This window comes from Panulirus ornatus, chromosome 50 (genome assembly GCF_036320965.1).
Source record: "Panulirus ornatus isolate Po-2019 chromosome 50, ASM3632096v1, whole genome shotgun sequence".
NCBI classification, from domain to species: domain Eukaryota; kingdom Metazoa; phylum Arthropoda; class Malacostraca; order Decapoda; family Palinuridae; genus Panulirus; species Panulirus ornatus.
This window is the reverse complement of record NC_092273.1, coordinates 26,908,086-26,922,550: the sequence shown is the minus strand read 5'-3', so window position 1 is coordinate 26,922,550 and position 14,465 is coordinate 26,908,086. Positions and strand designations below refer to the sequence as shown.

Below are 14,465 nucleotides of genomic sequence, written 5' to 3'. Positions count from 1 at the left end.
ACTTGATTTTGCGACAAGTGTGTCATGCAGAAGAGAGAGAGAGAGAGAGAGAGAGAGAGAGAGAGAGAGAATCGAATAGTGATCGCAGCCTCTCCGTCCCTCTGAACACCAGCACGGCCGGAATCATGAGAGAGAGAGAGAGAGAGAGAGAGAGAGAGAGAGAGAGAGAGAGAGAGAGAGAGAGAGAGAGAGAGGTGGGGGAGGCCGGGGGAGGGGAAGGTGAGGTGTAGTTGGGATCGCCAGCAGAGATCTTGGTGCTCCTCTGCTGAAGGAGGAGGAGGAGGAGGAGGAGGAGGGACACTGAACAACGAAGTGTGGTGGTGTGGTTTGGTATAGCGACAGAGCTGTGAGGTGGGCGCCAGGGATGGCGCGGCCCCAGATGGGGAGGCGGTAGCGAGGGGCTGGGACGGTGGGGGAGGGAGGAGGTCGTGTCGGAGCTAGAGTTGCGTGGAAGGGAAGAGCTGGGCTCTGGCAGGCTGGGCTGACGGAGGGCGCCCAGTTCTTGTGTGGCCATCGCTTCACACACACACACACTCGCGTGTGCGGGCGTACGTCGGCTCCCGGAGTTATAATAGTGTGCAATCTAGACATATATAGACTCACTCGGTGTTAGTGCTGGTTAGAGAAATATATATATATATATATATGTATAAATATATATATGGAATGATATACATTTATGTATGTACATAATTTAATCTGGCGTCGCCCAGTTTATCTCGTGTGTTGCATGTCATCCGTCTTTTCGTACAGATCTGAAATTTGAGTCGGTGTGTGTGTGTGTGTGTGTGTGTGTGTGTGTGTGTGTTGTATACAGGTGTACTCTTGTGTACCTGCGGTGAGCAGCGGTGTACTCTTCCGGTGCTCACGTACCTCGCGTATTGACCGGCAGTGTGTCGTGAGCGCGCTAACGAAACTAAGTGTTCCATCCTTACAGTTGAGGAGAGAGACCCAATCAGTGTGTGTGTGTGTGTGTGTGTGTGTGTGTGTGTGTGTGTGTGTCATGACCCAGAGTCCAGGACTTGAGGTGTCGTCGGCCAGACTTTCATATTCCAGTTCGTCTTTGTCTCCTACAGTCAAGAATGAACAGTTTTACTGTATAGAGTCCCCCCTACACACACACACACACACACACACACACACACAGAGCTTGTGTCGTCTCGACGAATTCGTGTGCAGATGAATCCAGGAGAGCACAGTTGGTGCGCTGCAACACATCATAGGCTGATTTTAATCCACTTCAGATGTACCATTTCTCTGGTGAGGGAATATCAGACCATTCTCTCGCCAGCCTCCCTCCCTCCCTCACAACACACAGGACCCATCCAGGAACACTGTGTACACGCAGCATCCTCACTCCAGCCCAGTAGAACGCCCTGTGTACACCTCCCGGGTTCTTTGAGAAGATTTATGGCCTTCTGCACCAAGGGCGGCGCGTTTATAACGTACCATTACGAGGTTTGCAGTTTGGTGTCTTGTGATGTTATGTTGGTGTGTGTTGCTCGCTGGTGCTGGAGGCGAGGTTGTAGCTTTTGCTACGTTAAAATTGTGGTTGTATTTGAGGTGGCGGATTATAATTTGTCGTGTAGTTATGTCGATTGGGAAAAAATTCAGTGTGGCGATTTCTTTTTTTTTTTAATGTATGGTGATCGCCCGCTATTTCATCAATTTGGTTTTCCCTCCAAACTGCGTAACTACCCATCAGACCCAATTGTCTACAGTTCTCAACCATGCAGTGTCATGTTTGCTGTGTGTCAAGCACCTTACTTTGCTGTCTTCGTCAACGCATTTCCATTCATAATTGAGGGAATGTGCACAAAGGGACCTGTCTCAGACGACCTTATGGGGTCAGTGAGGTGTTGTGTAGTGTCTGTGGGATGGACGAGGAGACAACAGACTCCATTAATGAACTGATGGTTTCGAGGTGTGGAAGGGAAGGAGGGAACTCAGTCTCGTGTGTGTAAGCCAAGCTCGGCCTCCACAGATGTGATATACAGGCAGGAGATATCGTGGAAGAGTTGTTTGTCAGTTGGGTGTTCCTGTAGAAGGCGCAGAAGGGTTGATGTCGAACTGGGATGAGGTGTGTGTGTGTGTGTGTGTGTGTGTGTGTGTGTGTGTGTGTGTGTGTGTGTGCGTGTGTGTGTGCGTGTGTGTGTGTGTGCTTTGACGTTTATTTTCCATGCGTTTGATCGTTCGTGGAGGATATCCGTTGCTGTACCACATCGGTACGATCTAAGAGAATGATGATGCTCAAAGATCGTACCGTCGTGCTCAAGGATCGTACCGTCGTGCTCAAGGATCGTACCGTCGTGCTCAAGGATCGTACGGTCGTGCTCAAGGATCGTACGGTCGTGCTCAAGGATCGTACCGTTGTGCTCAAGGATCGTACCGTCGTGCTCAAGGATCGTACGGTCATGCTCAAGGATCGTACCGTCGTGCTCAAGGATCGCACTGTTGTGCTCAAGGATCGTACCGTCGTGCTCAAGGATCGTACTGTTGTGCTCAAGAATCGTACCGTCGTACTCAAGGATCGTACGGTCGTGCTCAACGATCGTACGGTCGTGCTCAAGGATCGTACCGTCGTGCTCAAGGATCGTACGGTCATGCCCAAGGATCGTACTGTAGTGCTCAAGGATCGTACCGTCGTGCTCAAGGATCGTACCGTCGTGCTCAAGGATCGTACTGTAGTGCTCACGGATCGTACCGTCGTGCTCAAGGATCGCACCGTCGTGCTCAAGGATCGTACCGTCGTGCTCAAGGATCGTACCGTTGTGCTCAAGGATCGTACCGTCGTGCTCAAGGATCGTACCGTCGTGCTCAAGGATCGTACTTTCGTGCTCAAGGATCGTACTGTCGTGCTCAAGGATCGTACTGTCGTGCTCAAGGATCGTACGGTTGTGCTCAAGGATCGTACTGTCGTGCTCAAGGATCGTACGGTCGTGCTCAAGGATCGTACGGTCGTGCTCAAGGATCGTACGGTTGTGCTCAAGGATCGTACCGTCGTGCTCAAGGATCGTACGGTTGTGCTCAAGGATCGTACTGTCGTGCTCAAGGATCGTACTGTCGTGCTCAAGGATCGTACCGTCGTGCTCAAGGATCGTACGGTCGTGCTCAAGGATCGTACCGTCGTGCTCAAGGATCGTACGGTCGTACTCAAGGATCGTACCGTCGTGCTCAAGGATCGTACGGTCGTACTCAAGGATCGTACTGTCGTGCTCAAGGATCGTACGGTTGTGCTCAAGGATCGTACGGTCGTGCTCAAGGATCGTACGGTCGTGCTCAAGAATCGTACTGTCGTGCTCAAGGATCGTACGGTTGTGCTCAAGGATCGTACGGTCGTGCTCAAGGATCGTACCGTCGTGCTCAAGGATCGTACCGTTGTGCTCAAGGATCGTACCGTTGTGCTCAAGGATCGTACCGTTGTGCTCAAGGATCGTACCGTTGTGCTCAAGGATCGTACCGTTGTGCTCAAGGATCGTACCGTTGTGCTCAAGGATCGTACGGTCGTGCTCAAGGATCGTACCGTTGTGCTCAAGGATCGTACTGTCTTGCTCAAGGATCGTACCGTCGTGCTCAAGGATCGTACCGTCGTGCTCAAGGATCGTACCGTCGTGCTCAAGGATCGTACCGTTGTGCTCAAGGATCGTACCGTCGTGCTCAAGGATCGTACCGTTGTGCTCAAAGATCGTATCGTCGTGCTCAAGGATCGTACCGTCGTGCTCAAGGATCGTACCGTTGTGCTCAAGGATCGTACCGTCGTGCTCAAGGATCGTACCGTCGTGCTCAAGGATCGTACCGTCGTGCTCAAGGATCGTACTGTCGTGCTCAAGGATCGTACCGTCGTGCTCAAGGATCGTACCGTCGTGCTCAAGGATCGTACCGTCGTGCTCAAGGATCGTACCGTCGTGCTCAAGGATAGTACCGTTGTGCTCAAGGATCGTACCGTTGTGCTCAAGGATCGTACCGTTGTGCTCAAGGATCGTACCATTGTGCTCAAGGATCGTACCGTCGTGCTCAAGGATCGTACCGTCGTGCTCAAGGATCGTACCGTCGTGCTCAAGGATCGTACCGTTGTGCTCAAGGATCGTGCCGTCGTGCTCAAGGATCGTACGGTCATGCTCAAGGATCGTACCGTCGTGCTCAAGGATCGTACCGTCGTGCTCAAGGATCGTACCGTCGTGCTCAAGGATCGTACTGTCGTGCTCAAGGATCGTACCGTTGTGCTCAAGGATCGTACTGTCGTGCTCAAGGATCGTACCGTCGTGCTCAAGGATCGTACCGTTGTGCTCAAGGATCGTACCGTTGTGCTCAAGGATCGTACCGTTGTGCTCAAGGATAGTACCGTTGTGCTCAAGGATAGTACCGTTGTGCTCAAGGATCGTACCGTTGTGCTCAAGGATCGTACCGTTGTGCTCAAGGATCGTACCGTTGTGCTCAAGGATCGTACCGTCGTGCTCAAGGATCGTACCGTCGTGCTCAAGGATCGTACTGTCGTGCTCAAGGATCGTAATTTTGTTATTAGAAAGACAATAAATAAACTTTGAAATCCATCCATAAATTGTTTCAAATACAGACAAGAATCTGTTGATACCCAACATTCAAGCCAGTTCCCACTGTTTCTTATGAAATGCTGAACAGAATTACTGGAATTAGTAGAATTATCTTAGCATTATTTCCTCACTCATGCCGTGTGTCTGGTCAGCTGACTGACTGTTGTCATAATTCGTGCTGCCATCTGTTGACTGTTTATGAAATCACTGTTTTTTTTTTTAAATATATTTTAGAGCCTAGTTCAGCTTTTATATATTTTCGTTTCTGAGGTCATGCTTGGAGAAAAAAGAAGAAATGCTTCAAAAAAATGTGTGTGTGTATATATATATATATATATATATATATATATATATATATATATATATATATATATTTTTTTTTTTTTTTTGTCGCTGTCTCCCGCGTTTGCGAGGTAGCGCAAGAAAACAGACGAAAGAAATGGTCCAACCCACCCCCATACACATGTATATACGTACGTCCACACACGCAAATATACATACCTACACAGCTTTCCATGGTTTACCCCAGACGCTTCACATGCCTTGATTCAATCCACTGACAGCACGTCAACCCCGGTATACCACATCGCTCCAGTTCACTCTATTCCTTGCCCTCCTTTCACCCTCCTGCATGTTCAGGCCCCGATCACACAAAATCTTTTTCACTCCATCTTTCCACCTCCAATTTGGTCTCCCTCTTCTCCTCGTTCCCTCCACCTCCGACACATATATCCTCTTGGTCAATCTTTCCTCACTCATTCTCTCCATGTGCCCAAACCATTTCAAAACACCCTCTTCTGCTCTCTCAACCACGCTCTTTTTATTTCCACACATCTCTCTTACCCTTACGTTACTCACTCGATCAAACCACCTAACACCACACATTGTCCTCAAACATCTCATTTCCAGCACATCCACCTCCTGCGCACAACTCTATCCATAGCCCACGCTTCGCAACCATACAACATTGTTGGAACCACTATTCCTTCAAACATACCCATTTTTGCTTTCCGAGATAATGTTCTCGACTTCCACACATTCTTCAAGGCTCCCAGAATTTTCGCCCCCTCCCCCACCCTATGATCCACTTCCGCTTCCATGGTTCCATCCGCTGCCAGATCCACTCCCAGATATCTAAAACATTTCACTTCCTCCAGTTTTTCTCCATTCAAACTCACCTCCCAATTGACTTGACCCTCAACCCTACTGTACCTAATAACCTTGCTCTTATTCACATTTACTCTTAACTTTCTTCTTTCACACACTTTACGAAACTCAGTCACCAGCTTCTGCAGTTTCTCACATGAATCAGCCACCAGCGCTGTATCATCATATATATATATATATATTTTTTTTTTTTTTTTTATACTTTGTCGCTGTCTCCCGCGTTTGCGAGGTAGCGCAAGGAAACAGACGAAAGAAATGGCCCATCCCCCCCCCATACACATGTACATACACACGTCCACACACGCAAATATACATACCTACACAGCTTTCCTTGGTTTACCCCGGACGCTTCACATGCCTTGATTCAATCCACTGACAGCACGTCAACCCCTGTATACCACATCGCTCCAATTCACTCTATTCCTTGCCCTCCTTTCACCCTCCTGCATGTTCAGGCCCCGATCACACAAAATCCTTTTCACTCCATCTTTCCACCTCCAATTTGGTCTCCCTCTTCTCCTCGTTCCCTCCACCTCCGACACATATATCCTCTTGGTCAATCTTTCCTCACTCATTCTCTCCATGTGCCCAAACCATTTCAAAACACCCTCTTCTGCTCTCTCAACCACGCTCTTTTTATTTCCACACATCTCTCTTACCCTTACGTTACTTACTCGATCAAACCACCTCACACCACACATTGTCCTCAAACATCTCATTTCCAGCACATCCATCCTCCTGCGCACAACTCTATCCATAGCCCACGCCTCGCAACCATACAACATTGTTGGAACTACTATTCCTTCAAACATACCCATTTTTGCTTTCCGGGATAATGTTCTCGACTTCCACACATTTTTCAAGGCTCCCAAAATTTTCGCCCCCTCCCCCACCCTATGATCCACTTCCGCTTCCATGGTTCCATCCGCTGACAGATCCACTCCCAGATATCTAAAACACTTCACTTCCTCCAGTTTTTCTCCATTCAAACTCACCTCCCAATTGACTTGACCCTCAACCCTACTGTACCTAATAACCATGCTCTTATTCACATTTACTCTTAACTTTCTTCTTCCACACACTTTACCAAACTCCGTCACCAGCTTCTGCAGTTTCTCACATGAATCCGCCACCAGCGCTGTATCATCAGCGAACAACAACTGACTCACTTCCCAAGCTCTCTCATCCCCAACAGACTTCATACTTGCCCCTCTTTCCAAGACTCTTGCATTTACCTCCCTAACAACCCCATCCATAAACAAATTAAACAACCATGGAGACATCACACACCCCTGCCGCAAACCTACATTCACTGAGAACCAATCACTTTCCTCTCTTCCTACACGTACACATGCCTTACATCCTCGATAAAAACTTTTCACTGCTTCTAACAGCTTGCCTCCCACACCATATATTCTTAATACCTTCCACAGAGCATCTCTATCAACTCTATCATATGCCTTCTCCAGATCCATAAATGCTACATACAAATCCATTTGCTTTTCTAAGTATTTCTCACATACATTCTTCAAAGCAAACACCTGATCCACACATCCTCTACCACTTCTGAAACCATATATATATATATATATATATATATATATTTTATCCCTGGGGATAGGGGAGAAAGAATACTTCCCACGTGTTCCCTGTGTGTCGTAGAAGGCGACTAAAAGGGGAGGGAGCGGGGGGCTGGAAATCCTCCCCTCTCATCATTTTTTTTCAAATTTTCCAAAAGAAGGAACAGAAAAGGGGGCCAGGTGAGGATATTCCCTCAAAGGCCCAGTCCTCTGTTCTTAACGCTACCTCGCTAACGCGGGAAATGGCGAATAGTTTGAATATATATATATATATATATATTCATATATATATTCATATATATATATTGGAGGAAGTGAAGTGTTTTAGATATCTGGGAGTGGATCTGTCAGCGGATGGAACCATGGAAGCGGAAGTGGATCATAGGGTGGGGGAGGGGGCGAAAATTTTGGGAGCCTTGAAAAATGTGTGGAAGTCGAGAACATTATCTCGGAAAGCAAAAATGGGTATGTTTGAGGGAATAGTGGTTCCAACAATGTTGTATGGTTGCGAGGCGTGGGCTATGGATAGAGATGTGCGCAGGAGGATGGATGTGCTGGAAATGAGATGTTTGAGGACAATGTGTGGTGTGAGGTGGTTTGATCGAGTAAGTAACGTAAGGGTAAGAGAGATGTGTGGAAATAAAAAGAGCGTGGTTGAGAGAGCAGAAGAGGGTGTTTTGAAATGGTTTGGGCACATGGAGAGAATGAGTGAGGAGAGATTGACCAAGAGGATATATGTGTCGGAGGTGGAGGGAACGAGGAGAAGAGGGAGACCAAATTGGAGGTGGAAAGATGGAGTGAAAAAGATTTTGTGTGATCGGGGCCTGAACATGCAGGAGGGTGAAAGGAGGGCAAGGAATAGAGTGAATTGGAGTCATGTGGTATACAGGGGTTGACGTGCTGTCAGTGGATTGAATCAAGGCATGTGAAGCGTCTGGGGTAAACCATGGAAAGCTGTGTAGGTATGTATATTTGCGTGTGTGGACGTGTGTATGTACATGTGTATGGGGGGGGGGGGGGTTGGGCCATTTCTTTCGTCTGTTTCCTTGCGCTACCTCGCAAACGCGGGAGACAGCGACAAAGTATAAAAAAAAAAAAAAAAAAAAATATATATATATATATATATATATATATATATATATATATATATATATTCTTTTTTCTTTCATACTATTCGCCATTTCCCGCGTTAGCGAGGTAGCGTTAAGAACAGAGGACTGGGCCTTTGAGGGAATATCCTCACCTGGCCCCACTTCTCTGTTCCTTCTTTTGGAAAATTGAAAATCCATATATATATATATATATATATATATATATATATATATATATATATGGAATTTTTTGATATACGTTTTCTGTGAGGACTCATTGCTGGCTGATCCAGGTCGTGTTCTCCATCTTCTATGGAAGTTTTGAACTTGTATGATATCTTGGTAAGCTGTGGTGCGGTTTAACTTGGCTTCAATCAGGCCAGTCAAAAGGGAAAAAAAATAATTTAAAGCCTTCCCTGGCCCATTTGGGGGCGTCGGGATACGACCTTTTCGTGGTACGACCTTGGCATTAACAGCACGACCCACAAGCTGTAGGAACCAGGTGGTCGAAGGTACGACTTTTGGTCACTGTGTGACGACGACCCCCTTGAGCACGATGGGGTGACCCCTGAGTAATGCCGGAACGACCCTTGAGCACGACTGAACGACCCTTAAGTGATAACGGAACGACCCGAAAGTAATGACGGAACGACCCATAAGCAATGTCGGAACGACCCTTGAGTAATGCCGGAACGAACCTTGAGCACGACTGAACGACTCTTGAGTGATGACGGAACGACCCTTAAGTAATAACGGAACGACCCTTAAGCAATGTCGGAACGACCCCTGAGTAATGCCGGAACGACCCTTGAGCACGACTGAACGACTCTTGAGTGATGACGGAACGACCCTTAAGTAATAACGGAACGACCCTTAAGCAATGTCGGAACGACCCTTGAGTAATGCCGGAACGAACCTTGAGCACGACTGAACGACCCTTGAGCACGACTGAACGACCCTTGAGTAATGACGGAACGACCCTTAAGCAATGACGGAACGACCCTTGAGCAAGACTGGATGACACTCGAGCAGTGACAAAACGACCGTTGAGCACGACGAAACGACCTTTTGACACGACAGTACGACCCTTGGGTATGATGGCCCGACATCTTGGTTTCCGTAATTTCTCGTAATTCGTTATATTTTACGCAGTTCTTAATACCGTCTACCTCATCCCGTCTCCTATCTGTTCGAGAGAGTAGTTCACGATTCTCGGTATACGTACGTGTGTATACCGGCATACATCTCACGTTATGCATAGCTATACATTACCTTGCGTATTCGAATATTCGCATCATGAATGCGTATTTATGCAACTCGCAGTTACGCACGGCCGTGCGTCTGCTGCACGGTGTCTGGCGACCACAGAACTGCCCAGCAGTACATAATATTTCTGACACAATGTCACTTCAATTTGCTTGGCACTTAGTTGTTTGCACTGGTACTATACTCCTCCCACTCAAATAATCCCTTAACCAACCACCAACCCCAAGTTCGAACGAAAAAGTTCATCCCTGCTTCAGTAGGCAATCCATATACATCCCAGCTCCCACAACGAACATAATGGTGACAATAACACACAGTAACGTCTTCACAGACACTAGAAAATTGGATTCCAACCCAGTCTTTAACTTCACGCCACAGGACGTATATCCAACTGAAACTACGTTTCCCAGGCATGTACGAGTTACACTTTCTCGCCCGCATTTAGGACACTACCCACCTTCAAAACATTTCATGCATCAGTTCAGCATATAACAAAAACCACCTCTTTCATGCCCATAATGCAACTACCGTACTGATGACACAGAGGAATTATTAAATGTTTCTGTTCTCACGCACAAACAGACGTACAGAAAACGTCACTATACCTTTTGACCAGCTGTCTCAGCCTGATGGACTTGGCCAACTTCCTTTGTGCTGCAGGAGAGCCCCATACAAGGGACTCTGAGGGTAAGAGAGCGAGTATAGCCATGTATTCATACATCTCACATTATGTATTAGGTTCAGGTCTTATTAATAAACCCCCTTTATTATTACTGTGTGGGGAGGCAGACTCCCTCATGTGCTGAACGTAGTAAGAAATGCTTCGCCTTTCTAACCTCAGCCCAAAACATCCCACCAGTGTTCACGTTCAGCAGCTCTGTGCGTGTTGAGCGTGTCTCATGCATCTGAACAAATGTGATTTGCTCTGCGTCCAGGCATCAGATCAAGCTCGCGTTTCCGAGTGTTGGACGCCACAGACAGGGGAATCAGTCAACATGCAACCCAACACTCTTGTATCCTTCCCCTGCCTCACTGTGCCACACTATAACTCAAACATCCAAAACGAAGCTTTACATGTCAAGACGAGGGGAACTTCAGTCCCCTGGCTCAAACAGATTTCCCTTCCCATCGCCTCGAAAGAATTCATATTGAGGGAAGAAATAGTCGTAACAGCAAGTCGGAAAAGGAAGAGAAGAGATGGGAACTTGCCTCAAAGAAACCTCCTGAAATGCTGTTGGCTCAGACAGGGCAAAAATAACAGATGAAAAAGGGGATATGTAGCAAACAGTTTCAAAAGGCACGGAAGTTGTGTGTGTGTCCATCGCCCCGTCGTCTGGGAGTCGCTGGAGGTCTGGAGAAGATGGGGAATCTATACAGCAACAAAGTCCATCTTTACATTGCCACTAGAGATATGACCAGTGGCTTATGCATGTTCTGGGCAGAGAAATATGCAGTGATTTCAAAGTCTCTCTTTCACCACACCCACACCCCTCCTCGACCCACACTCGTAAGATATTCAGGGGTGAACCGTACGGCGAAATGTACGTTGTAGGTCGAGCACACAGACATCAGGGTGTTTATCGTCCTCACTGCGAGGGGGGGGGGGGGGATTTACCTCCAGCTCAGCACGAATGACCCTGGCGGACGCTGTGGATACGGTCTCCTCCTTGCACTTGGCTCCAGGAAGGAGTTGACGTGATTGACGGATGGAAAGATGCCCGTACACACACACAGACACACACACACACACACACACACACACACACACACACACACACACATACACTTCAAGAACGTTTTGGAAGTATATGTAAATTCCTCCCTCTTGAAATCATATTACGTATAGGAAATCTATCAGCTTCCTCTTCTCTCCTTTTACGGTGTAAGAATTAATTCCCTTCTGTATAGATATTGAGGGCCACAATACGCAATTTATCTCCTTTACATTCGTTATCTTTTCAGTTATCATGGACAGTTGGTCCTGGTGCCAGTGCTCTGCGAGATTGTGTGTTCTACTAACCTGTTCCTAGATGCTCTACGGCCCACCTCTTTTTTCTGCTTGCTTCATTTGCATGTCCCGTCACATGGGTCACTTCTTGGTTGTTAGCATGGTTGATCGGTTGGTTGGTTGAGTCTTAGGTCTGTCAACGGCCAGGGTTATTATGGTCGTCAACGTAAGTTGACCACCAACCGAAAGATCTTGAACACCTTCTTCAGGTGTTAAAGGGGATTCTGAGATCACATACACTCTCTGCATGCGGCCCTTGTCACTTATTTCGCTGGTTCCACCTCGTTTGTCACTTCTTTCACTCATTCCATCTCATGTACCACTTCCTTCACTTAGTTTACATTTCCATCTCGTATGATACTTCATTCACACAGTCCATCTCGTGTATCTCTTCATTCACACATTCCTCCTCACGTATTACTTCATTCACACAGTCCATCCCTTTAGTTCAGTTTACATTTATCAAGGTAAACACAGATCCTTATCATCTTACCAACGTACGCCTAACTGATAACAGATGAGCATCGCAGAGTGGAATCTCAAATAACTCCAGTGGCACTAGAAGGCAAAAGGGAGGATATAATTCCTTCACGTACAACAATATCCGGTCCTCTGCGTCAGGCCACAACACATGGGCTTCAACTCGATTTGAACCACATAAGTACACAGGTGTAAACCCAACTCCACTGACGCCAAGTGTTGGCTGTCTGGCCATTTCCTCGTATTGCCATTTCAACTCGTCCGTCTCCCAAGATGTGGTCATTGTGTTCACAGTGGGGTAGCAGGCGTTGCTTGAAGTGAATATTCCCCCATGTGCGCTGTAAGGAGGGAGGTTATCTCGTGGTATTGGAAATATGTAAATGGTGTGATGGGGTGCGTGAATATTATCCATTTACAGTTATATTTACTATCTACGCATCGTGTGTGTGTGTGTGTGTGTGCGTGTGTGTTTCGGACGTCTTCCATAAGTGGAGTGAGCCAGGGTCCCGAACCCTGGCACACTTACCTAATTTCTGATAAGGAAACATGTATTTCCTCAAACAGATGTACGGCTGAAGAGTTGGTTCTTACGGCATGTGTTCTTCCACTTCTATTTTCAAGTTCTTTTTTGGAATAGGACAATTTTCAGACGAGATTTGATGACCCAATTTGATCATGTTGGCTGAGTTAACTTGTATGACTGCTTTCCCCATTTATTGTATTTTATCTACGTATTTCTTTAGTCCTCAGAATTTTGTACAAAATTCTGATTTTCATTTGCTTTCTAGGAATTTTTGACCTCAAGAAGTCTTGAATAATTTCATTTGAATGAAAATACAATTTCAGTATATTATCATCATTATTATATTCATTTATTTATTTCTACTTTGTCGCTGTCTCCCGCGTTAGCGAGGTAACGCAAGGAAACAGACGAAAGAATGGCCCAACCCACCCACATACACATGTATATACATACACGTCCACACACGCAAATATACATACCTATACATCTCAACGTATACATATATATACACACACAGACATATACATATATACACATATACATAATTCATACTGTCTGCCTTTATTCATTCCCATCGCCACCCCGCTACTCATGAAATAATAACCCCCTTCCCCCGCATGTACGCGAGGTAGCGCTAGGAAAAGACAACAAAGGCCACATTCGTTCACACTCAGTCTCTAGCTGTCATGTATAATGCACCGAAATCACAGCTCCCTTTCCACATCCAGGCTCCACAGAAGTTTCCATGGCTTATCCCAGACGCTTCACATGCCCTGGTTTAATCCATTGACAGTACCTCGACCCCGGTATACCACATCGTTCCAATTCGCTCTATTCCTTGCACGCCTTTCACCCTCCTGCATGTTCAGGACCCGATCACTTAAAATCTTTTTCACTCCATCTTTCCACCTCCAATTTGGTCTCCCACTTCTCGTTCCCTCCACCTCTGACACATATATCCGCTTTGTCAATCTTTCCTCACTCATTCTCTCCATGTGACCAAACCATTTCAAAACGAACTTTTCTGCTCTCTTAACCACACACTTTTTATTACCACACATCTCTCTTACCCTATTATTACTTACTCGATCAAACCACCTCACACCACATATTGTCCTCAAACATCTTATTTCTAGGACATCCACCCTCCTCCGCACAACTCTATAGCCCACGCCTCGCAACAATACAACATTGTTGGAACCACTATTCCTTCAAACATGCCCATTTTTCTTTTCCGAGATTATGTTCTCGACTTCCACACATTCTTCAACGCCCCCTACCCCACCCTATGATTTACTTCGGCTTTCATGGTTCCATCCGTTGCCAAATCCACTCCCAGATATCTAAAGCACTTCACTTCCTCCAGTTTTTCTCCATTCAAACTGACCTCCCAATTGACTTGTCCCTCAACCCTACTGTACCTAATGACCTTCCTCTTATTCACATTTAATCTAAGCTTTCTTCTTTCACACACTTTACCAAACTCAGTCACCAGTTTCTGCAGTTTCTCACACGAATCATCCACCAGCGCTGTATCATCAGCGAATAACAACTGACTCACTTCCCAAGCTCTCTCATCCACATCAGACTGCATACTTGCCCCCCTTTCCAAAACTCTTGCATTCACCTCCCTAACAACCCCATCCGTAAACAAATTAAACAACCATGGAGAAATCACACACCCCTGCTGCAAACCAACATTCTCTGAGAACCAATCAATTTCCTCTCTTCCTACACGTACGCATGCCTTACATCCTCGATAAAAACTTTTCACTGCTTCTAACAGCTTGCCTCCCACAC

At 46.6% G+C, this 14,465-nt stretch overlaps 1 protein-coding gene across 3 annotated transcripts in view; it reads left to right on the top strand.

Annotated features, from left to right (window-relative positions):
- Positions 1–511: 511 nt before the first annotated feature.
- LOC139764460 (uncharacterized) overlaps positions 512–14,465 on the top strand; it is a 145,496-nt gene continuing 131,542 nt past the window's right edge. Inside the window, exon 1 of one of the 3 annotated variants that reach the window (XM_071691011.1) lies at positions 512–618. The gene's annotated coding sequence lies outside the window, so the exon portion shown is untranslated. The remainder of the gene's footprint in view (positions 619–14,465) is intronic. The other 2 variants (XM_071691013.1, XM_071691012.1) reach the window with 2 other exon arrangements.